The 23,908-nt window shown below is 41.2% G+C and overlaps 1 long non-coding RNA gene across 1 annotated transcript in view; it reads left to right on the top strand.

Annotated features, from left to right (window-relative positions):
* Nucleotides 1-23,908, top strand: part of LOC119650314 — a 34,116-nt gene extending 10,208 nt beyond the window's left edge. The window contains exons 2-3 of the long non-coding RNA XR_005249258.1: nucleotides 23,664-23,735; nucleotides 23,823-23,908. This is a non-coding gene — a long non-coding RNA (uncharacterized LOC119650314). The remainder of the gene's footprint in view (nucleotides 1-23,663; nucleotides 23,736-23,822) is intronic.

The following is a 23,908-nucleotide window of genomic DNA, read 5'->3' as shown; positions in this document are numbered from 1 at the left end:
GAAATCAATGAGCGATACCATGACCGTCAAGTAGTGGATAAAATCCAGCTCAATAGATTACGGTGGGCGGGTCATTTAATTATGGATGAGGATGAGCCCGGAAAGTCTATAAGGGGAATATCTAGGGTAGAAAAAGAAGACGAGACAGACTCTGCCTGAGATGGAGCGATGGCATAGGTCATAACGCCAGACAGCTTTTAGGGACATCGAATTGGTGAACCTCGGCGCAAAAGCGGAGTGCCTGGAGTGCCTTATTAAGGAAGGCCTAGAGCAGATACCGGTGATGATGATGATGACTTGCCTATGGTTCATCCAATATCAAAATTAAGAAGGTTTTCGAAAAGTATTAATCGGGCCCTTTCATTTGGTGACCATGTGACCAAATTCGGTAAAAAAAAATGTTACACTCTCCCTTTTCATGTATGTTTTGTCATTGACAGCAAAAGGGAGTAGGAATCCGGAAGGGGTCAATTACTTCAAGGACCGTTCACAGAAGCTGCCCAATTGAAAAATTTGAAAAAAGTTGTGGTGGTCCGTGCTCATAGTTTCTTGGCGATGAAATATTCTCCATTACAAAATCTACTCAAATAAAGTTAATGATAGTACATTATTATATTTTGAAAATTTACTGCTATGCCCCCTTAAGTTCATCCTACATTCGTGAAATTTCGCCATATAGGTTTTAATATCAAGCAGCATGTTGGAAAGTTTGGTGGAAACTCTACTATTATTAACAACGTTCAAACTTTCGCTTTTTCTAAGAGCTAAAATGTTAATACCCTTTTCTGACGGAGAAAGCAAATAGAAGCGATTATCAAATTCGGTAATTAAAAATTTTATAATTCAAGACTCCAGTAATAATACTTAAAAAGATTACGTTTTTTATTGCCAAAAGAGAGCTATAAAAAGGGTGAAATATTCACATAGAAAGTTTGGCGTTGCCACTAGTAACAAAGTTGCTTCAGATTCGTTCAGGTCTTTCGTGCAAACCTACTGCATCTGAAGTCATGGAAATACGATGCTGAAGTAATAATTAACGAGGATAGTTGGCATACAGTGCTATATGAAAGTTCACTACGGTACTTTCCACATGTAAGACTCTAGAGATATATTGCATTTTGAACTATGTGCAAGTGTCAGGGTTCCTCAAATAACAAAACCCAAAACCTTCCATAAATCAAGCGTCCAACTTCTGTTCCCCGAATTATTAACCTTTTCGTGTAAATCGGTACCTCAATTATCTTCGTAGCTTTTCGTCACTATTCACGTCCTGCAAATAGTGCTCTGACTCGCTCCATTGTTTATTCGAGGCGGCGGAAAATATCACATTCCAACTCTTTCTTGACTTCCAGTGAAAGAGCGCCCCCAACGTTTAATATTCCGCTATTGCCTTCAATGGCTTGAACATATCCTAGAAAGGTGTAACTTATCTTTTCCAAAATGCTGCATTTCCGGGGGAGGAGCTTCACTTCGGAGCACTTAGACCTCAGTTGACCATTGTACTCATGATGTTTGATACACCCATAGGCACGGCACTCGCGTGGCAATGTTCTGTGGTTTCCAATGATGTACAATCCCATACGTCTAGCTGGTGAATTATGGGCAGTCAGAATGTTCAAAATGCTTCTATAAGTCTTTCTCCTTTTCAACAGAATACATTTTACAGTATATTCGTTTTGCTCTACTAAGAAAAAATTTGGTATACTTAGCAGCATTTAGGCTGTATCATTTAACATTAGCATTAGCATTAGCATTAGCCAATGCTATTGACAATTGCTGGTTCCGGTCCTGGCGTGGGGGAATTTAATCCTTTTCTGCTAAGGCACTAGAGATTTTATTTCCCTCTATACCACAGTAACCAGGTACCCAGAGTAGTTCCACCGTATTCAGTAGAGAATAGAGGTTAGGTTTCTACATTCCTGAATTATTTTACAGCTTGACTAAGGCTGTACATTACTATGCGCCTCTATTTCGATCGCTCGTCAACCACCCAGGTTACTGCACTTTGGCTTATATACGCCTCAGCCTGAGCAACCGTTGCATAACGTCTGAGGGAAAAGCCCACTTCTCTTTCGAAAAGTACACTTCCACTACAGAAACCCCTTTGGTTTTTGAGCCACCGGATTAAACGATGTCAGTTTTCTGGATCGTTCCAGTTTCCTCTATATTTAAAGAAAACTTGATATCTGCTACTAAACAGTTTTATGGGAATCTTAAAATCTGAACACATCACAAAAACTGAATTCAGTTGTCCCAATAAATCTTCCAACGCCCTGTGACCCTCCCATCCGATGCTTCGCCATAGACCTAAACGAATTAGTCTGTGAGCTGATCTCATTCTAGTACTTCATGGTAATGCAAATTGAGTAATGCAATTAGAACTGCGCCGCATGTAGTGCTCATAACACCGGTAATACCCATAGACATACAATGGCGGACATCGAAATATCAACACCGGGGGAAATTATATTTTATGATGTTTCTCTGTAATTTTTCAAACGAAAGCATCCTTTGTCCTTTGATGAAATTCTGCAAAAGTTGTAGTGTAATTTTATCACTTTGTCTAGCTCAGCAAGAGATTTGGGTTTCCACTTCATTACCTTCACTTTTATAATGTACAAAAACTTCTCGAAGCGGTTCATACCAGGACTGTTTTCACGCCAGTGGAGCGTGGAACTGCCGACTTTTCTTGAGTAATCCTTCAAAGGCGAAAAAAATGTTAGATCTTATTACTATTGGTTTTGATTATCTAATAAATTATGAACAGAAAAAGACAATAACCAGTTTGTAGTGGTGATATGATATACGCCCCGGAATCATATTCGAAAATTGGGTCAATTCATCGAGAATTGAGCCCTTCCATTGATGGAATCAGGTGGTTCGCCAGAATGTTTTTGTAACCACTTCCATTTACCACTCCTTCTATCAGTGCTAATTGTTCAACACCATGACAGATTCTTACTCTCTCGACTGTGAACTGAGTGCTTGTGATTTTTCTTCCTTCCGAATTAATTTAATTTTTTTCCGAATTATTTACTGATTGCATTTGATATTATCATTTACATTTTTCCATACTCGTTACTTTCCTCGTGGTATTAACTACTTCGGGTTTGTAATTAACAAAGTGAAGGTGTTTTCTTTTGGTGAATTCAATTGAAAATTACAGTCGGAATAGTGGCTTTAACGGTCTGACTAACTACTGACTTACTATTTTGGTTTTTTTCATCTTGCGTATTGACATTTTTTAAAGTGCAGCAAGCATTGGAATTAACAATTTATATATAACTCAGTGCGAGAGCGTCTGCCTTTCAATCGCGGAGCCGTCGGTTCGAAGTTGTGGAAATCTGCCCTGAACTTTTTAAGGTTTTGTGTGAAACAAAACCTTATTAGAATCGAGACGGTGTCTGTCTGTCCGTCTGTCCGTCTGTCTGTCTGTCTGTCACACCCGATTTATTCGGAAACGGCTAGACTGATTGTCACGAAAATTGGTGAGAGTATGTAATCTGGTGATCCCTTTACATGCAGTAAGTGGCGCCATCTTGTGTTAAGTTTAAGGGGGGCTCCCCGTACATGTGAATGAAGGGTGCAAATTTTTTTTTCACAGAATGTAGCGATGTAGGGTATCAAATGAAAGGTATCAATTAGTACTTCTACTACCTTCGAATCTGGTTCAATATTTGATATTAGATGAAACATAGGGGAGTGAGGGTTCAAAATATGACCCACAAAAAGTGTAACAGGTCTCGTTCTCAGAACCTATCCAACCGAAAAATCCGAAAAAAATCACAGTGGTGCATCTCTACGAAATCTAGGCCCCACAATATATCCGGTTCCGATATCTGCACAAATAAAGTTAATAATAGTATATTTCCACATTTTAGAAATTTACCCGGCACCCCCCCTTATGTTCATCCTAGAAGTACAAAATTGGCATGCGTGTAATGAAGAATATAGTGCACAGTTTGGTCAAGTTTGAAGAAAATCCAACTATTATTAACAAAGTTATAGGGGGTGAAACTTTACAATTTTTTGTGAATTTCGTGCACTCTACAACCCGCATGACGTCATCATCACATATCAATTCGTCAATACCACAACGAAATGAATTCTTATGAATTGGGTCGCAGCCAATTATTTTGTTTTAGTTTTTTAGTTATTTGTCAACCAGACATGTGTGTATGTAGGTATATAATATATGCGTGCTAATGAACTTTGCGGGTAGTGCCTAATTCAGTTAGATATAAGACGTAAATCGGAAATATGGGTACGATAAATTTAGATACGTGCATATATGTGTACAGTATTCGGAAATAGGCAGTTTGTTTGTTTAGGGTGATCTTAACATCTACGGCTGTAATATGTACGTATGTCTCGTAGTTTGGAAAAATATGAAGGATTATGTTGGATTTGTAACTATATACGGACAGAAAAATGTGCGTCTCTTACATAAGATGAACACAAAACCTTTATACCCGAAGCGCGAGCTTCCGGTATTCCGACTTGTTTATTTCTATTTTTCAAACAATCTCGCAGTGTGTAATTCCGTCATCCAAATTACTCTTTGGCAAATTACTCTTTCCTGCCGCCTTCGGCGTGCTATTCCGTTTACATTTTCATTTTAATCGACGCAACTTTTTGTCTGTGCATAATAGTTCACCTGCGATTTGCATATTTGTAGGCAATTATTTTATATTTTATTTTATTGAATAATGGCGTCACCTCCAATTTACAACATCCGATGCGCACAGTGTAACGAGCCTGAATCCGCGCGCTCTAAGTTCCTCGATTGCGACGGATACTGCTTAAAATCTTACCACATCAAATGTCTAGGTATTCCTGCAGTATTCTTAGAGATTCGAGCAAAGATCGTTAAGAACATATCTTATCGCTGCAACACTTGCCATGGCTCCACGCTGTCTGATGCAATACAGTTGCTCAATAAACAGTCCTCGACCTTGGCCGCCATTCAGCGTGCCGTTGAGACTTCCGCTTTGGTACCGAAGTCAATTGGATTCCCTCTACCGGCGGCTTCTTCTACGTCGTCATCTGCATGTTCCCGACGGCTCAGGAATCCGTTAGACGGGACTGTGGCTTCCGAAAAGGCGCTTTCTACTGTGCATAATAATGTAGCCTCAACATCGTCTCAGGAGTCTATGCACCAGGCCTCTCATTCTGTATTGAATTCGCCTGCAATGCCCTCCTACATCAGGGTTGCTTCCACTGGCTCTACACCCCCAATCCAGCGGCCCCCATGCGACGAATTACGGTCCACCGAGCCTCCGATCCTGTCTCGCTCCATCGCGCCTACGAGGGGACAATATCCGCAGCCTCCTCAGCAAGTTTTGAATCGGAACACAGCCGCCCCGCTTTCTGACATCGTTCCAGTCGCAAACGAAGCTCCGCTTCCCGCTACCGCCATATATCCTGGCACTTCAACCATCCATACCAGTGGCCCCAAGTTAAAGGTGGGGTCCCCACCTAAACAGCTCTTCATCTCCAGGCTTGCGTTCACAACGTCTACGGACGATGTTCTGGAGTATATAAGGAGCAAAGTTGGTTTACTTTCTCCTCTGTCCTGCATTAAACTCACAAAAGACGACAACACCGACCGGGTCATTGCATCTTTCAAGGTTACTTACCCACACGAAGTTGATGTCCTCGGCAACCCTTCTTTCTGGCCTGAAGGTGTATTCATAAAGCCGTATAAGCGCCCCAATTCGCGGGTAAATTTCAGGGCAACCCGCCTGCCTCGCCGAGCTATATAACTGGATCCATGTTCACTGTCCGTATGTTTTATCAGAACGTCAGGGGTTTAAGAACCAAGCTGGGGGCCTTCAATTTATCCGCGCTGGCTCAGCAACACCATGCCATCTGTATCTCCGAAACCTGGCTAGACGATGCCATATTATACTCCGAGCTCCCCGAAGGGTACTCCACTTTCCGTTGTGACAGGGACCGGGATGCTTCTCGTAAGTCCACTGGCGGTGGAGTCCTAATTGCTATAAAAGATTCACTCCCCGCTGAACTCTTCTTCTCCTTCTCTGGCTTTCCTTTTAATTGTGTTGCTCTTCGTATCTCCCCGCCCAACTTCCCCCCGTTCATTGTTTCTTGTGTTTATGTCCCCTGTGCTAGCCCTTCTCACCTGTATGAAGAATTGTTTGACAGTTTGTCTGAACTCCTTACCGTCAGATTCCCTTCCCTCCCTTTCTTCCTTTGTGGAGATTTCAACCTCCCCATGCTCAACTGGCCTAATCATCCTAGTCTTCCAATTCCTTCCAACAACCTCTCCCATTCTTCCCTCCCACTTTCTTCCTTTATGTATACTTGCTCTGCCCTGAATTTCAACACCACCAAAAACTCCTTGGGCCGCACTCTCGATCTCTTCCTTTCCAACCTCCCCGAGCGCCACCTCTCTTTATTTCCTGGCACATCCCCGTATGTAGAAACCGACGCTCACCATCCCGCGGTTGAATTTGAAGCGGAGCTCCCTCGTTCAAAACCCAAAACCAAGCGTAAACCCACTAAGTTCAACTTCCGCAAAGCCAATTTTGACGGTCTGAACTCAGCTTTAGCGTCTTTCAACTGGGTTCATTTATTAAGTAATTCATCGTGTGATCAAGCTCTTAACACCTTCTACAATATCCTCTCTGATCTCCTCTCCTGTTATGTCCCTTCTTCCCCTCCCTGCCTACGTTCTTTCCCAACTTGGTTCACAACGGAACTTCATATTAACATTCGCTTGAAACATACACTGAGGAAGAAGTTTCGGGCTTCTAAAAATGACGTCGACCTTTAAAGCTATACGATCTACTGTGAAGTCAATGGTCAGAAAGGCGCGTAAAAGGTACCTATTGAGCGTCGAAGCCGCCCTTGCCCGCGGTAACTTAAAACTCTTTTGGTCTCACGCTCGCAACTCTCGTAATCCAACTCATTCTGTCCCTTCTTCTATCAGCTTCGCTGATTCCACTGCCAACTCCCCACAACAATCCTGCGACCTTCTTTGCACCTACTTCTCTTCAGTGTTTTCTTCCTCGAGCCCTTCCCCCTCTACACCTTTCATAACCACAGACTCCTCTGAATCACTAGCCATTCCTCTTCTTACGCCTTCCTTGGTTGAGTTCCTCATTGGTAACCTTGACCCCAATGTCGGACCTGGCCCCGATGGGCTTCCTAATCTCTTCCTCCTTAACTGTAGAAAACACATTTCCCTCCCCCTGTGTATAATCTACAACAAAAGTCTAGACGAATGCTACTTTCCCCGTCTCTGGAAAGAGGCCCTTATCATTCCTATCCTCAAGAGCCATTTCCCTTCTCTCCTCTTGCTCCAAAATCCTAGAAAGATACGTCAACGACTGGTTGACCGCGCACTTCGGTCACCTCATTGTCAAAGAGCAGCATGGTTTCGTGAAACATAGATCTACGGCTTCAAATCTTCTGGTCTTTACCAACTTTGTTGCTAAACGCTTGAATTCACGACAGGAGGTACATGCTGTTTACACTGATTTCTCCAAAGCTTTTGACACCGTTGACCATAACATTCTCCTCTCTAAACTTTCTTCGCTAGAGTTCCCTCCCTCAGTCATCTCCTGGCTTTCCTCCTATCTCTCATACCGTTCCTGCAAAGTTTCTTTTCATGGTCACTCATCTCGTTCCTTCTCTCCTTCCTCTGGTGTTTCCCAAGGCTCTATACTTGGCCCGCTACTCTTCCTGTTTTTTATCAATGACCTCGCCTCCATCCTCACCTGTCCGTATTTGCTTTACGCAGACGACCTTAAATTGTTTGCCTCTGTTTCGTCTCCATTGGACTGTGCTCTCTTACAATCCAACCTTGATAATTTAGCCCGTTGGTGTTTCGGTCAACAAGCTAACACTGAATGTCAACAAATGCCACTGGATGCGCTATTCCCTGAAACCCTCCCCATCATCCTTTTCCTATTCTCTCAGTGGTCAACCCCTTTCACTACTGACCTCCTTCAAAGACCTGGGTGTAATATTCGACGATAAACTTCGTTTCAATTCCCACTTCGTTGACATCATCAATAGAGCTTCCAAAATGTCTGGTTTTATCCTACGTTCCTCGTCCGACTTTACCTCAATCCAGCCCTCCTTAACACTCTTCAATTCCCTTGTCAAAAACATCCTTGAATACTGCTGTATAGTCTGGTCCCCCTACCGCATCCGTGACGGCCGCGCTCTTGAAGCTGTACAACGCAAATTCACCCGGACCCTCTTTTACAAAAAGAACCTTCCACGGGTTGATTATCCGTCACGACTCCGCACCCTCAATCTCCCTTCCCTACAGCAACGCCGTATTTTCCTTGATATGTGTACTCTTTTCAAACTCTGCAATGGTCTGATGGACTGCTCCGCCAACTCGGATATTGCTCCCCGTATCGCCTCGTCTCATGACACACGTAATGCGGACATTTTTGATGTGCCCTTCGCCGAGCTCGAGATTTACTTTCACTCTCCGATCCCGAGGTTTTGCCGGTCCTACAATGCCCTACAGCTTGGTTCATTTGACTCTATGTCCCTGCCTAGCTTTAAGCGCAAAATATGCCATTTACTTGCTCCTCCCTCTGAGGACAATATGTAATAAGAAATTTGCTTTCTGTGTATTGTCCTCATTAAATAAATAAATAAATAAATAAAACATTCTCAAATCATTCGGCTACCTCGTTGCCTAACGGTTCTATCAATACAAATCTTCAAAAAGAGTTCGCCGATCTACAAATTAAATCCAGATTCGTCGTTATCCTGCTGGAGGCGAGTTGCGTCTAATATGCATACTTTTCCGCCCATTCCAAATTTCGACTCGCACTTTTTCCGTCGAAAGTCGCTTTTTGGCTAGTTTCTGAGCACATAAGCTATCCCTTGCAATCTTCTTTCTAACGTATCCTGAAGTTTGGCTCGCTCCCTTTATTAAGCGATCTTTTCTAGGGGTACTTTCTCAGATTCCTTTTTCTTCTCAATAGGCCCAGCTGGTAGATGGGGCAGATGGACGATCATCAGCTTAATTATTGCGACATATACCCACATTACCAGGAGAGCTTAGCCCCCATGTCAAGGCAATCGCCTACACAGCCTATATGTTGTGAGAACTCATTTCGTCTTAACCTTATGCCGGGTCCACATGTTTGCAAGCCTTAAGAAAAAGTCGCAAACGAAAATTGTGGATAAATGTTTGGCGTGGTTGTTAGCGTTTGTAGGCGATGATGCGCATCCCCACACTTGCCAAACCTCAAAAAACCATCTTAAGGCAAACGTGTGGATAGTGTATTTGACCAGCCAGCACTTGCCGCCGATTCGATGAAGTGTCGATTTTTGGTACCAATCAAAGAGTGTGTGCAAAATGAAGGAGTGGTGTGAAATGCAGGTTGTGGACGAACCTTGCCGGCTTGGAACGAACTTCGCCGACGTGGAATGTTCATTTTACATTTAAGTTACAAGCGAGTTGCGACTCACATCGCACGTTTCTGGGAGTTTGGGGTTTCTAAGCAGGAGGAATTATTTTTACTGCACGGGGTTAAAAAAGAATACTTTTTTTAGTTGGTTCAATAATGAAACTTATGTTTTTTCTAAAATGTACTTGTAAAATATAATAGTTTAGTAATCAAGTCCATATTTATAACACTGCAATGTTGTATTTAAAACTTTTATTCGTTTCACTGCTCTTGAGTAAGTGGCTTAGATCAATCAAAAATTTTCCAAAAAGCTCATGCATGAAAACAGAAACAAAAAAATAAAAATGTATGTGTGCATGTATTTCAACCAAGCTTCCTGTAGAGGAATTTCGAAGCACTATTCGCTCAAAGATTGCGACAACCGCAACTTGCCCACACACGTCCAATCTTGCACCAACCAACAACTTGCTTGATAACTTGGTTACACGTTTATGGCTAGTGTAATGCACTTGCACACGATTAAGTAGTTTATATATAAAGTCAAAGTATATATCTGTTGGAGGCTTAGAGAAGAAGCTTCTTATCTACAATAACTTCCTCTTCTTCGAAGAATTGAAGAATTTTACCCCGCATCTTTGGAAGGCAAAGACCATTTATTTGTTCCCGTTTTGGAAATAATACCAGCGTAGTTTTATCTGGATTTAATGAAAGTCCGTGCCTGAGGCCTTTCGTTGCTTTTGTTGCCAAATTGCGATCAATACCCACTTCAGCGGACAGCAACCTGCGGGTAGCATAGTGTAGACTGACTTATTCAAAGTTTCATTGATACTCGTACCATGCTTTCTCGCGGCAGGAATAGAAGACTCACAGGATTCTTCACGCTGGTAAGCACGTTGGTCTCCATTTAATGGGTACGCCAGACAAGTAAATGAATAATATTAAGTTGACCTGTCGGAGGCTCCTTGGGTTTCAGGACGGAAACTATCTTAAAGAGGTCGTTTGGTATCTTTTGACAATTTTTTAAAGATTTTAATTACTCACACAACTTTGTTTTTGTGGCTCCAATATGATGGTAATAAGGCTGCCTAAAAAACGACCTTTCTAATCGTGGTAATATCTCAACTGCGAAATGATGACAAAAAAATCAAAGTGGGTATTAGGGAATTAAGTAACGGTTATAGTTATAGCCCGTACCACAATGCAGGATTACGTACTTGCGGTTAACCACGTAGGCAGCTAGACGCACGGTCAGACGCTTTTTGATTTTAGTATGTAGCCGCGCATATTTATACGCACTAGATCCCAACAAAATGTGAAACGTGGCGGTTGAATCGAGAGCCCGATTAGCTGCCAACTTGACTGCACGCACTAGGCGGTTGTAGTTCGGGGCCAATCGCCAGTGAATGTGGGGAAGTCATGAAAAAGAGGCAAAAAACTTTCTATTATAAAATCGAATCCCAAATATAATTATAAAATTCATTTATACGATATTTGATTCTTGCAACTCAACACAATCCAGGACTGTGTGAGACCGGCTCATTTAGAATTATTACATATTGGATTTCTGCAAACTACACAAATCTCGTGGGAAGCAGAAAGTTGAACTTGTTAATTAGTATTTAGGGAATATTAATACAGGAGTATTAATAAAATGTTGGGTAAAGGTTGCATATTGAACCACATCCTCGGAAAAAGTTTATGAAGGGGAACCTGATAAAAATTCGTGGGTCCATCCACCCTTAGAAAGTAATAGCCCTCAAAGTGGAGTTTTTAAGGTTTTGTGTAAACACAAAACCTTATTAAAATCGGTTTACTGTCTGTCTGTCTGTCTGTCTGTCTGTCTGTCTGCCTGTCCGTCTGTCTGTCTGTCTGTCTGTCTGTCCGTCACACCAAATTTTCTCGGAGGCGGTTACAGCGATTGACACCAAATTTGGTAGAAAGGTGGGAACTGTGAACGCTCACGCATACAGTGAATTACATTCTTTTACGTCGAATTTAAGGGGGGGTCCCCATACATGCAAAAGGGGCGTGTACAATTTTTTTTCTCCAAATATAGTCATGTGGGGTATCAAATTAAAGGTCTCAATTAGCACTTTTCAAAGCCGATCTTAGTTTTGACATTCGTTGAAAGGGTGGGGAGCGCGGGGGGTTGAAAGTGATCACTTCTTTAAGGGGGCTATTCTCAGAAACTACCCAACCGAAAAATCTGAAAAAAATTAGGAGGTTGTCACTATATGGTGCCTGGGCTCCGAAATACCTTCCAAGCCGATATCTGTTTAAATAAAGTTAATAATAGTATATTACTATATTTTTTTGTAATTGATTAGAAACCCCCCTTAAGTTCATCCTAGTACCATGAAATTTTGCAGTGATATAGGCTATAATATAGAGCATGATCTTTCCAAGTTTGGTGGAAATCACACTATTACTAACAAAGTTATAATACCTCAAATTCGTTGCTTCTTTAAAAATTGAAGACTTCATAGTCAATATCACCCGAAAGTGGATACTCTCACATAATATATGGATATATTACGTGCTACGTACTAAGAAATACACAAAACCTTTCGTACCTGAAGCATCCAGCTTCCGGTTTCCCGACTTGTTTGATATAACGCGGCGGTTGAATGATGAACAGCGGCCCGACCTGCAGCTACCCGCTAACTGAGTTATATTCACCAGGCATTCAAATATGCGACAGCAGACCGCAATATTTAAGGTTTTATGTGAAACGTCTGTCCCTTTGTCTGTCACAACCCATTTACTCGGAAACGGCTGAACAGATTCTAACCAAATTTGGTGAGAAGATGTGGTTTATATGTCCCTTTACATGGAGAGAGTGGCACAATTTTGTGTTGAATTTGAAGGGGGCTCCCCACACATGTAGGAGGGGGGTGCTCATTTTTTTTACAGAATATGGTCATGTAGTACATTAAATGAAAGGGTTCAATTAGTACTTTATCTTCACCTTATTTCTGGCATTAGGTGAAAAGTAGGGGAGTGAAGGCTCAAAATGTGCGTCCCAAAAAGTGAAACAGGTATCGTTCTCAGAACCTACCCAACCGAAAAATCGTCCCTACAAAATCTAAGCCTCAAAATACATCTCGTTCCGGTACCCCTACAAATAAAGTAATAATAGTATATTGCCATATTTTGGAAATTTACCCAAAAACCCCCCTTCAGTTTATCATAGGAATACAAAGTTTGGCATCAGCATAGGCGATAATATAGGACATAATTTGGGAAATTTTAAAGCAATTCAACTATTATTGACGAAGTTATTGGACGGCAAAGTACTGTTTTTCACCTAAATTTATTGTATTCTGGGAAGTGCATGACGTCATCATCATATGTATAAAGTGAACTTATATACATGGCAGGGTCCCTGGAGACCCTTTCGCTTTTCTTTTTAAGCTTTTTGTAGTTATTGGAATATCAGTATCCATTGCTAGAGACAGGCATGTGTGTGTATATTTATGTGCTAACGAAATTTGCGGGTAGTCTTCAATTAGATGGACGTGTATGTATGTGTGGAAATGCCTGAGTATGCATTAGATCAATTTTCCCCACAATATTTACGGCTTTAATTTGTATGCACAAGGCTATCAAACGGAAGGTCGCAGTTCAAATCTCACTGGTGGCAGTGGGATTTGTATCGCGATTTGAAATCGAATACCAGTCGACTCAGCTGTGAATGAGTACCACTGAGTAGTCAAATCACGGTATTAATCTCGGGCAAGCGCAATGCTGACCACATTGCCTCCTACAGTGTACTGTAGTGTACCGTTACGGTCTTGAATGAAGTGATCTAACACACTTCAAGGCCCTGATCCAATATGGATTGTCGCGCCAACGATTATTATTATTATTATTAATTTGTATCTACATACGCATATTTTGTTTGGCAATATATGACGGAATATTTTGCATTCTTAGTTCTGTATAAATGGAAAAACGTCATAGAGAGTTGCTCACATAGATGAACTCAAAACTTTATACATGAAGCGCAGAGCTTCCCGTATTCCGACTTGTTTACTATTTTTTTTAATGAGGGTGGCGAGTGTATAATCGATTTTGCGGCTACCCATGACCTTGTACTTATCAATACATGTTTCTTCCAACATTTTCTCATACTACATTTTATAGTGTGAACAGTAATACGCAAATCGACTCTATTCTCATAAGACACAGACATTTAACCACCATCGCTGATTCCAAAGCCGTCCCCTATGAGACCATCGCACTTTAACATCGGCCGTTGATTGCCGTCCCGCGAATTAAGCATCCGATAAAACAGCGTGAGGAACGCCCTGGCCTGCCGCGCATTAAATGGTGGCGATTTCATGAGAAGAAAGAAGAAATGATCCCACTTACGCGATTACCAACCAGTACGAATGTGGAAGAATCGTGGAACCAAGTTAAAGACACGATCCACAAAGCAGCCTCTGCAACCCTCGGGGTCACCAAGCCGGGTAAGCGGTACATCAACCGAAATACTTGGCTTTAGAATGACGATGTTGAAATGAAGGTCCGTGAAAAGAAACGCCTCTACCACAAGTTTCTCGACGATAAAATGCCGGCCAATTGGCAAATTTATAACAATTCCAACCGTGAAGCAAAGGAAGCAATCGCTGTCACCCGAGCAGCCCATTAAAAAAATCTTTACGATAAACTGGACACTCAGGATGGTGAGAGAGATCCGTATCGACTTGCCAAAAGCCGTACGGGCAGTTCAACCTATAAGCGCGACTGAAGTCGATGAGGCAATAAAATAAACGTAATCGGGAAAAGCCACAGGACCTGACGATATCGCATCTAAGCTCTGGAAAGAGAAGGGCTGGGACCCAGCACTGTGGCTCAGTGAATTCTTTAATCGGCTTATTGAGGAAGGTAGAACACCATCTGACTGGCAAGAAACTATTACAGTTCCAGTACCGAAAAGGAAAGGTAGTTAAGGCAGAATGTTCAAAATATCGTCCGATTCGGTTACTTTTCCATTCCATGAAGGTTTTTGAACGCAAACCTGACAACCGTATTCACGAAATCGTTGAAATAACTGTGAATCAAACTGGATTTGTTAAGAACTGTGAAATTACTGGCGCAATACACGCTACGCGGCTACTCATGGAGATACACAGTGAGAAGCATCGCCCTCTTTACATTGCATTTCTTGATCCGGAGAAAACATTTGACAGTCTGCCACACGAACTCATCTGGTATGCTCTACGTCAACACCTAGTGCCACAAGAACTCGCGCTGGGCTCATTTTCCCATCCACGATTCGAAAAGTAAATTTCGAAGTGTGGCGGATGTATCGAAACCTCTTCGTATCTCTGTTGGTGTTCATCAAGAAAGCGCCTTCTTACCATTCCTCTTTGTGTTTGCTATGGACACTGTCACACGGGATTTCCAACGTCCAGCGCCATATATACCGCTTTATGCAGATTATGTTTTCTTAGCGTCTAATAGCAGAAATGAATTTTGGAACCAAACATCGCCATCCACAAGTTTGCAAGAGCAATAGTGTGTTCTGGGCAAGCTACCATATTCCCTTTGATTTCTGCCAAACAACCAACTCAAGCGCTCTATCCACAAGCTTGAATTTGCGACGAATTGTTGAGGTTTGGTGAACGTGAGAATACCGTATTAGAAATTTACCGCTAAACTTGCCTAGGTTCATTATAAGAACACACCACATTCTGTTTTCTTTCATATTAAGCAAAGCGAATCTCGAGCAACTTGTCCAAGAATGGAGTGATCGCCTCAACATGGTCTCAGATTGAATCTGAATAAAACTGAGTTTTTGACGGCCGATCCCCATGAAACAAGCACAATTACTGTCAGCGGCATTGACCTGCCCAGAACTGAGCGATTTAAACACCTCGGGTCGATGCTACCAGCCAGTGCAAAACAGCGTTATGAAGTAACATCACCACTCAAATCTAAAATTTACCGCAATGTCGTCCGTCCTGTCGCTCTCTATGGTTCTGAGTATTGGCCGACTATAAAAGACAATGAATGGCGTCTTGCGATAATGGAGACGAAGATGTTGCGTTGGACTAGTGGTGTGACACGTTTTGATCACATCCGAAATGACGATCGTTATGGGGTTGCACTGATCGTGGAAAAATTGCGAGGAGGCATCTTCGATGAAATTGTCACGCAATTCGTGCTAACGAGTATTCAATTGCCAAGATTGGTTGAAACATCAAGTCTATGGTATGCGACCAAAAGGCGGGCCTAAACAACGGTGGCTCGATACGCTGTATGGGCGACGCCGCGAGGCTTCCAAACCATCGCGATTACATCCAGATCATGCATTTGAAAGAGCCAAATGGCGAAATCGATTACGACGAACGGACTCTTTTGTGAAAGGGACAAAGATTGAAGAGGATGCACGATTTTTTAAGTCAACCGGATAACTGGTACGCCTCATATAATTCTAAGCAAAAAATACACGCTAAATTTTTTCAATTCCTAAACCCTCTAGCTGCCAGAAGCATTTTAAGTTTTTCAAATAAAATTCATATTTAAAATACTAAAATCAAGGTAACTCAAAAATTATTATAACTGGGGTTTCGAAATAAACGCTGAATCGTAGGAAAGTCTTCGCTCAACTTGCATAAATAAAGTAAGGTTAGTAAGTAATAAATTTGCAGAGGCAGCAATTGCGTTTTTCTCCCACAAAATTTTGACGTTTAACCTAATTTTTCTTGAATCTTTGAATACGTAATGTACTAATTTTCTTACAAAAAATGAGTCTCTGGTGTCATGACAAATTTATTTATATTTATGGAACATGCTACGTATAATTGCCCATGAGAAAATCGCGGTTCATACTCCCACCATACACTTGAACCTTTTGTCCTTAAGCTTTATTAACCGTCATAGCAAAGGATAAACGCATGGGAAATGGAAGACACTTGAAGTGAAATGACATCTGTTGGTATTAATGGGCTGCGTGGTATCAGTAAAACTTATTCTTTTGCTTTGCCGGTGAGAATTGTTCTTTCGATCAAATTTCCATTGATTTATTCACCGGAAGTATGACCGATGAACACTCCGTGTTCCGAAAAATGCATTCGAATAATTAACTGCGTCTTCTTCATTCTGAGCAGTATCAATGGATTTGTATAACACCAATTCACAGGACTCATTTTCGGAAACTACTCAACCTAAAAATCAAAAAAAAAAATCGGGAAGGTGCGATTATATTATGTATATATATAAGGTGCACGATATCAGCTCAAATAAAGCTACTAATAGTATATCACCAATTCTTAGAAATTGACAGAAAAACCCCCTAAAATTTCATCCTAGGAGTATGCACGTGCATAGAGGACAATATCGCGCATATGCATGCTAAGTTTTACAGAAATTCGGCTATTACTGTCAAAGTTATAGCTGTTCAAACTTATCAATTTTGTGTGAATTAACTGCATCCTAAGTAATGCAAATAAGATGCTGACGTCATAATTAACTAGACTAATTGACATTCGAATGAAATAATAAAATTCCATTCGTGAAGAATTCACTTTGCCCGAAGCCCTTTTTGAGGTTGTGTGTAAAACAAGACTTTATTAAAATGGCTTTACTGTCTGTTTGTCCGTCGCACGCACGGAAATAGTTATAGTGATCGACACCAAATTTGGTGAAGAGGTGGGAGCTGTGAACGCTCACCCATGTAGTGAGTCCTAATTCTACATAGAATTTAAGGAGGGTGGGGTCCCCATACATTTTAAAAAGAGGGCGTAAGTTTTTTTATCACCAAATATAGTCATGTGAGGTATCGAATGAAAGGTCTCGGTTAGTAGCACCGAAGCCGGTATTAGATTTGATATTTTGGATAGGTGGAGAGGGTGGACCTTGAAATTGATGATTTCTTTCACCGACTCATTCGCAAAAACGACCCAACCGAAAAAGCTGGAAAAAATGTGGAGGCTGCCACTACATGGTACCTACCGATATCTGTTCAAATAAAGTTAATAATATATTACGATAATTATAATAATATAATATGAAACTCCGTAGCCGGTTCCAAGCCCGGTTGTGAAAGGAGGAGGGATGAAAAGCTTCAGTCTGAATGGCTGTACGCCACAGCAGCGTCTCAGGGGGTAGGTGAGGAAAGTACAGGAACTTCGCAGTCTTGCAGATTACTCACTGAGAAAGTTATCACCACACCTGGCAGCTACGGATAAAATGCACCATTAAAAATGGAAGGCAGGAGAAATTTGAGGATTGGATCGGGCTCCCGTAATGCAAAGTACGGCGTCGAAACCGCCAGTTGTGGGGTGGTTCGACGTCTAGGCACCACAACGACCAATAGCATTGCTCCGTCTGCTGCAGCTATTTCGGTTCAGCAGGTTCGCGTAGGCAGCGGATGAAGTGGACTGAAAAAATGAACGCCTTTATCATCCGCTCCTACTGCGAAATAACAGCGGGGATGGGTACAACCTCTTACCACCTCTTGTTGCACCAGAGATTCTTCGAGCGTTTCCCGTAATTCACGCACGTGACTGTGCAGCGAGTCGCAGACCAGTACCGCTTTATAACTCGCAGCGACACGATCACTAGCATCATCAGGGGGCGTTTTCAACTTGAGGTCATCGCGGAAACTGGTGAGAGAGTCGATGGGGGCAGTGGCGGCGGCATCAACAACCCCACACCGCACTGCAGGCAACAGTTTCAGTACACGCCGAAGCACCCTTCTCCACCGTTCAGCTGAGGTTTCCGCTGAAGTTTGCAAAGAGCGTGTATATAATTCTCAGAAATGGATCCTTTGCTGTCGACTGTGTGCTGATATGTCACTGCTGCAACTACAATTACTCGTGTATTGTGGTGCAGTTAAGATTCGCTTTTGCATTATTGGTTTAAGTGAAAAATTCGTCTGGAACGTCGGCGTGACTCACTAAGGCAGTATATTGCTAGGCTGACTCAACTCAGCTCTGATAATGCCAGATCAGGTGCAGAACTCCAGATACAAAAAGTTCACCATTATACATGGTCGGTTAGCACACAGCATAAATCAGGTCATAAATCGGCCGGAGGAATTTCCACCGTTCCTCATTGCGGGGATTGCCTACCTTATCCCTAAGAAGGACACGGTGCAGGACCGATGATCAGGAGACACACACGAAAGTTAGAACGTAGTAATCTCACTACACTGTACACCCGACAATCGACCTCTACCGCACTGGAAAGATCAAGTTTCACCTTCTCAAATCTGTCCAATGATATAAAACAGACATTGAAAAGGTTTGATATACAACTGGTAGAATCAAGTCGTATCTACTAGCTAAATGGTAGAGCAGATGAGCGGTATATATAAAATCGCTCGCTCAGATTGTCTGAAGGTGTATATCGGACAAACCAAAAGGCTGGTAACTACTAGATTTAGGGAGCATACGAAGGGCGCAGAGTTGGCTATCAAATACTCCCGAAAACCAACAAAATCTATGGTAGCTAAACATATCAAGGAATGCGGCGATAAAATAAACGCCGACGATTTGAAAGTGTTAAAACAGGTAAGGAAAATTAACCAACTGGATGCCTACGAAAGCTTATTCATAAGCAAACAGTCGGTAGACACTACGTTGAATTCAGATCCAGGCAGTTGCTATTCACCATTATTTAAAAAACTTTTTAAAAGAACTAATTCGAAAACCTCTTTTCCTTTCAGGACAGACAAATAAGTCTTTAAAATATAATTAAATATTTCTTAATTTACAGGATTTAGATATAAGTCCTTAAAAACTAATTTAGCCATAATTAGAACAGTATAGTAGATAGTATAGATTTAGATTAGTATAAATATAGCTAATAAATCCACTGATGAGCAGACTTTTTAGCACTGATGAACGGAACAAGTGGTTCCCGAAATATCGGTATTTGCCAAAATAAAAATATCAAAACTGGCGAATAAGAAAAAAAAAATTTTTTATTATTTCAGTTAGTTCTTCTTTTGATAGTAAAATTGCGCAAAAGTTATGTAGTAAAGTAATAAAGTCATTTAAATCGCTTGCAATTTAGCCATCGCTAATCTCAAGTAGTTACTTTGAACACACTTGAGTTATACAATTTCAACGCACAATATTTCATATATGTATATTCAAGAAAGATAAGAGAGGTAAGATAAGAAGAAGAAGATGTTTGTTGAAAAATGTCTCCGACTGCTTCAGACAACAAACTGACAAATGTCTGCCTCACACATCAGTCATACAAATCTCTAAGTCGGCATCAGACGTCGGAAAGGTTTCAGAGAAAATCCTTTTCTGCATCAGACAAATCTCGTGTATTTGTCGCCTGCATGACATCAGCACATAAAACAAATACAGAAGATACCCCTACACGCCTACGTATTCGTTGCTGTTTTCGCTTCCAATATACATTTTAGTTGGAGAAATCCGATGCTAACATAAACAAGTCGGGAAACCGGAAGCTTGACGCTTCAGGTATAAAAGGTTTTGTGTTTCCCTTTGTGAGGCGCACAAAGCAGTTCTCCATTGGCTGATAGCATTGACCCGAGATATTTAAATCGCCCAGTTCTGGCAATGGCAGTAACTTGCCCAGAATTGAGCGATTTAAATATCTCGAGTCAATGCTATCAGCCAATGGAGTAGTACACCTATGATGAAGTTAAGGGGAGTTTTTTAGTCAATTTCTAAAAGTTGATAATATACTATTAGTAAATTTACTCAAGCAGATACCGGAATAGGACATCTCTCGAAAATTAGATTTCACATAAGTGTTTTACACAAAACCTTAAAAAGGGCTGCAGATAAATAGATTCTTCATAAATGCGACTTTGATACTTCACGCGAATATCAATTATTCCGTATAATTATGACGTCAGCATTTTATTTGCATGGCTTTGGAGGCAGAAAATTCGCGCGAAATTGTTAAGTTTGAACTGCTATAACTTTGGCGTTAATGGTCAGATTTATACGAAATTGAGCATGTATATACGAAATATTGTCCTCTATGCTGGTACGGTTCGGAAGTCCTAGGATGAATTTAATGGGGACTTTCCAGTAAACTTCTAAAAAGTAGTAATATACTATTAGTAAGTTTATTTGAGCAGATATCGGAGTGGGACATATTTTGAGGCCTAGATTTCATCTAAACGCACCACCCTGATTTTTTTCGGATTTTTAGGTTGGGTAGTTTCCGAAAATGAGTCCTCTATCACTTTAAGTGCGTACATTTTGACTCCTTACTCACGCGCTTTACAATTCATGCACAAAACTAATGTCAGTTTCGGAAAGTACAAATCTAGACCTTTCATTTGATACCCTACACAACTATATCCGGTGAAAAAAATGTTTGAATCTCCCCTTTGCATGTATAGGGAGCCCCCCTCTAAACTCCACCTAAATTTATCCCACTCACTATATGCGTGGGATTTCATAGTTCCCATCTGTCCACCAAATTTCGTTTGGATCGGTTTAGCCGTTTTGAAGAAAAGTGCGTGTGACAGACAGACAAACAAACAGACAGACATTGAATCGATTTTAATAAGGTTTTGTTTTACACAAAACATGTTTATTTTTTTTTCATGATACCTACATTATTGGGCTTCCGTTTTGCTAGTTTATCAAAGAATTTTTCAGTAGAGACCCAGTTATAAGCTATCTCATTTTGGTTACTTCCTTCGAGTGGTTTTGCCAGCGGGAGGTCACACTGTGTAGGCACGAGAAGTTTCTTAACGACTACAGAAGATACTACCCCATCAGAGTCTTTTCCAGTATAAACGCATCCATTATAAAAATAAAAATAAGCATTTTTTTGCATCACATAAGCATCTTCTGTAAGTATTTACCAGGTTTCTTTGGGATGTATGAAATCATGTGACTTCTTCCGCGAAACTTCACTAACATTTCATCTACGGTAACGCACTCATTCAATTTGTATACAAGTTGAGAATTGTTGACAAACTTCTAGAAAATAAAGGAGACAGCTAGGCCTGCCTTAATAAAGAACTCCAGATATCCCGGTTTTGCGCCGAGGTCCACCAATTCAATATCCCTAAAAGATGTCTGGCGTCCTGGCCTACGCCATCGCTCCATCTTAGGCAGGGTCTGCCTTGTCTTCTTTCTCTACCATAGATATTGCCCTTATAGACTTTCCGGGTGGGATCATCCTCATCCATCCGGATTAAGTGACCCGTCCACCGTAACTTATTGAGTCGAATTTTATCCAGAACCGGACGGTCATGGTATCGCTCATAGATTTCGTCATTGTGTCGGCTACGGAATCGTCCATCCTCATGTAGGGGCCAAAAATTCTTCGAGGATCCGTTTCTCGAACGCGGCCAAGAGTTCGAAATTTTTCTTGCTTAGAACCCAAGTTTCCGAGGAATACATAAGGACTGGCAAGATCATAGTCTTCTACAGTAAGAGCTTTGACTCTATGATGAGACATTTCGAGCGGAACAGTATCAGATTTCATCATCGTAGCTGTTATCGGTTATTTTAACGGGCGAATTTTATCCTGTAACTAGAGATTTTGTGGTTTCTCCAAGTCAAAGTTTGTTGTGGCATGCGCAAAAGGGTCTTTGTCATTATGAGCTGTCAGGTTATTAGTGAACGTGTACATACCCTACCATTATGAGGCGCCTTTGGCCATTTTTCCCGTAGTAAAAATTTGACCGTCGTAATTCCTGTGCCCGGATAGTGGTTAGATTGCGAAGCTATCGTATGGAAGGTCACGGTTCGAATCGCACTGGTGAGAGTGGAATTTGTATCATGATTTGACGGCGTGTATGAGTATCTGAATCAAATCAGGGTAATAAGCTGGAGTAAGTGAAATGCCGACCACACTGCCTTCTATAGGGTAAGGTAATCCTGTACAGTATCCTTACTGTCTTGAATGAATGACTCTGACACCCTTCAAGGCCCTGATCTAATGGGATTGTTGCGCCAACGACTATTATTATAATTCCGCGAGAGGCACGTTTTCTTCATTTTGAGAACAATCGGAACCAACGGGAATGATCGGACTATTCTCTGAGTTTTCATCTTGATCATTACCATGGTGTCCTAAAAGTTTGGTTGCAGATTTCCTCTTCAAATAATGAACTGTTTATTCGCATCAGTTATCTTTTCAATGGCTCAACTAAACTCATTTACATACATACATTTTTGTATCATTTTGTACTAGAAAATAAAAAAACAATAATAGTAGCCTGACAGGCTACGTCCGATCTTTTGATAAATATTGCTTAACACTTGAATGTAATTGGTTTTTAGTTATTAGTAATTCGAAAGAGCAGTTGCAATAATCATATTATAATAACGAATCCAATTATTTCGGCTGCGATTCTCAACGTTACTGTAATTTATTAAAATCATCATAACTCGGGAGTAATAATAATAATAATCGTTGGCGCAACAATCCATATTGGATCAGGGCCTTGAAGTGTGTTAGAGCGCTTCATTTAAGACCGTAACCACAGTAGATCTACTATAGGCAGTACCCTTACAAAAATGACCCCACTTGCAAATGTACTTGCAGAAGCTTATCTGTACACATCAGAGACGCTAAACAAGGAAAAGGCATAATCTTCGTCAAATCGTATTGGTAAGGGAGAGATCGGTGAGCTTTTGCTATTCTGGTACTACGGCGTGCTCACCCATATAGCAAAAAGTTGTTTCACATATTCACTTATACATAAGCAAAAACTTGCGGATCTCACCAATACATTGGCAAGTCCGGGCGGTATGTCAAACACAGCTGATCGGGTTTTCGGTACATCTCGCTCATGCTCAAGGGCAAAACAATTTGAAATCGTGTGTACTCGCACTGATTTCCCCCCTTGAGGGGCAAGGGGGAGTGAGGTAGCTGTCTAGTATCTAACTGTGACCGTAACAGTACACTACAGTTCACTGTAGGAGGCAATGTAGACAGCATTGCGCTCGCCCGAGATTATTACCCTGGTTTGACTCAGGTACTCATTCACAGCTGAGTCGACTGGTATTCGACGTCAAATTACGACGCAAATCTCATTGCCAACAGTGAGATTTGAACCGCGAACTTGCGTACGACAGCCTTGTGCCCTAACCACTGAGCTATCCGGACACTCGGGAATAATCTTAACATTAAAACGTAGGAAAGTTTATTATTACCATTTAAGGCCATAGTGGAGTACGTTTCTGTGATGCGGTGGAAAAGCAAATTAGGAAAAATCCTAAATTCACTAAATATATTTCATTTATTCAAGAAATGTCCTTTTACGCAAAAGCGAACTTTTTATTATCACAGTAACTAGCGACGGATTGGATCAGGAATCGTGAAGCATATTATCAAAACGGATGGATTTAAAAGATTGTGCAGGTATCATTATATTACATCAACTTACAACTTACACTTTTATTCTTCAAAACTGTTTGCCAAGTGAAGGGTACAAATCTTATTTTGCAGGAGATCTCACACGGTTTGCGCCACTCAGCAGAAGAAACAGGATGTGGTTTCGCCAGGATGGGGCCCCATTCGAATAAAAAGAAGAA

This window comes from Hermetia illucens, chromosome 2 (assembly GCF_905115235.1).
Source record: "Hermetia illucens chromosome 2, iHerIll2.2.curated.20191125, whole genome shotgun sequence".
Classification (NCBI taxonomy): domain Eukaryota; kingdom Metazoa; phylum Arthropoda; class Insecta; order Diptera; family Stratiomyidae; genus Hermetia; species Hermetia illucens.
Note: the sequence above shows the minus strand (reverse complement) of the source record. Positions and strands in the feature narration are given on the sequence as shown.